General features: G+C 47.2%; 1 pseudogene; it reads right to left on the bottom strand.

The window, feature by feature from the left end:
• Positions 1-276: 276 nt before the first annotated feature.
• On the bottom strand, positions 277-1,611 carry LOC126499750 (elongation factor 1-alpha 1-like; annotated as a pseudogene).
• Positions 1,612-2,731: the final 1,120 nt, after the last annotated feature.

The following is a 2,731-nucleotide window of genomic DNA, read 5'->3' as shown; positions in this document are numbered from 1 at the left end:
CCCTTTGGGAGGTTCTGAGGGGAGGAAGCCCGTATCATAAGATTAAGGTGCAAAGGAATACAATCAGGAAACAGTTCAGTGGTTGTTGTGCTTCGTGGCACAAACTATGTCATGCCCCTTGAAGAATGAAAATTGCTCAGGACTCAAGGTATGACAGCTCCTGACCACAAGGCCTGAGAGCATGCAGGAGGAAGTAGAAGAGGGCACCTGGCAGGGCTGCTGAGCCTCAGAGGACAATGGGCACTTAGATTCTTGCTAAACTTATTATTGTTATTATTATTATTATTCAAAAAAATGCTGTCATGCCATCAATGGCCATTTTCATCCTGGGATCATTAAGTCTGCTTTCAATATTGCCTATGGCTAAGCTATAATGCAATTACAGAGTAGGTAAGGTGAAGCCTATTTTCAACCAACAGGCAGCCATCCTGATATACCCTCAGATCACGTCAGTCTCCTTCCCTCGCTGACTCCACACCTCCTCTTTGGGACCTAAACCTGCTGGAGTTGGACTCTGGCAGGAATCCATTTTGCTTGCACCAACCATTAGCTGTTTCATGCCCAGTGTGTGAGCTGAAAGCGCAGGCTCACAGGCCTGTTCATTCTTGCACATGCCAGCTTCAAACTCACTGACACCAGCAGCAGCGATCAGGACAGCACCATCAACCTGAGATGTATCTGCAATGATGTTTTGATATCATATTTTATATCATTATGCATCCTGGAGTATCAATGATAGTGGCATAGTGTTTGCTGGTCTCAGATTTCCATAGGGCGATGCCAACAGCGATACCACGCCCACACTCAGCTTTCAGATAGTCCAAGGCTCAGGCATACTTGAAGAAGCCTTTCTCATCACAGAAACCTCCTTTCCAATTGTACAATGGTCCATTTGTCAGCCCACAGTGCTGTAGACTAGATGGCCAACCATGGTAGACTTGCCCGAGTAGCAACAATGTTGATGTGTTTCTTTTCCTTCCCCATTTTGGCTTTGAGTTAGCAATCGTGGTGATTTTTACAACACTTGCCCTCTGATTTTACAACAGCAAATCCACTGCAAAACCAAAATAAAGCAGGTATTGCTTCTTCCATGTGCATTTACTAAGCTGAATCAGAAAGCCTGGTGATAGAACTAGCCCATTGCTCCCGTATCCTATGGGAGGCCTCATGTTCGCGTGAAGCTTAATAGGAGCCAGAATGGAAAGAAGGAACCAGAAAAGAAAACCTGGTCCAAGTGGAGAGAGTCTAACAAAAATGTGGGGCACTGCGATCCAAACTTAAGGAATTGTCATAGACTGGATGGCCACTGAGTGGACACCCATTGGAACTCCTGGGTCCCATCACTCTTCGGCATGGGTGCCCATTGGAATTCCTGGGTCCCAGTCATTCCTTGTCTTAACAGCTTGGCTGCTTTCCGCCTGAGTCAGACCTGGATAAGTTCGCCTTGTGCCTGGAGCACACTGAGCCCTTATTCCCTGGCGTCTGCTATGCCATTACGAAGAAAACCGACGATTCTTGAATCTGCTCACACAGGAGATGTATGTATGTATCAAACTGGCTCTGCACAAGGCAGGAAATGGCTTGTGTTGTGTTTTCCTTACCACCTACCGTAAACAGATGCTATTGGATTTCTTGGCTTTTTACTAATCTTGCAAAAGTCACAAAACATCTCTTTCTTGGAGTGCTCCTCTGCCAGTGCTCCACGGTTTGGAGGGTTTGGGGGTGGGGCGGGGCTGCTTACCACGCTCCAAAGGTTGTTAGAGGTTCTTCAAATCAGATGGCAGCCATGGGAAGTACTCTGTATAGTAAAGGCACTATATAAAGCTGGTTTATTTAATAAAAGCTCAACTGTAGGTTAAGGACTAAATCCCTTAATTATCCAGCTAATGCAGCGTGTTTATAAAACAAGGGACAGTGTGGGTCAAGTCTTCAATTCTGGAAAATCAGCCCTGTAACCAGAATCCCGAGGCTGGGTACAAGTACCTCTCTGGTAGAAACAGGAGACATTGCCAAACACCCACTGGGCTTTTAGGACGCAGAACACTGCTTCTTTATGAAGGAGGGGCTGCCCCACATTCCAGACCCAGCAAAAACCAAGTAACTTAGTTTGAAGCAGGAGGAAGTTTGGCAGCGTCTGTGGTGCCTGGGCGTGGGAGGAGGCGGCCCAAGCGACCCGGGTGAGAACACTGGCTCTTTACTCCTGACTCAGGGCAGCGAGAAAAGCAAGAGGAAGAGATGTGGACCTCAGCAGCGCCTGACCACTCATATGTTCTTACAGGAACAACCTGAACTTATTGTTTCTGTAGTCGCCAGATGCTGGTGATCTCCCACTGTATCTTCTAATGTTTATGTAGATTTGTGTGTAATTATCGAGGTACAGTGAGAATTCCGAAAGAATATTGCAGTGGCTTGAATAAGAATGGCTACCACAGGCTCCTAGATTTGAATGCTTGGCCGGTCTCCAGTTGACGCAAGTATTTGGAAACAATTAGGAGGTGTGGCTTTGTTGGAGGAGGTGTGGCTTTGTTGGAGGTGTGGCTTTGCTGGAGGAGGTGTGGCTTTGCTGGAGGAGGTGTGGCTTTGCTGGAGTGGGTGTGTTACTGAGGGCAGGCTTTGAGATTTCAAAAGCCTGAGGCATTCCCAGTTAGCTCTTTGTTCCGTGCCTATGGATCAGACGGAAGGACTCAGTTACTGATCCAGCATCACGCCTATCTGCCAGCTTCCATGCTCC

Source organism: Alexandromys fortis, unplaced genomic scaffold (genome assembly GCF_014885135.2).
Source record: "Alexandromys fortis isolate MF-2015 unplaced genomic scaffold, M_Fortis_MF-2015_v1.1 scaffold_37, whole genome shotgun sequence".
Taxonomy (NCBI): Eukaryota; Metazoa; Chordata; class Mammalia; order Rodentia; family Cricetidae; genus Alexandromys; species Alexandromys fortis.
This window is presented reverse-complemented; position numbering and strand designations above follow the sequence as displayed.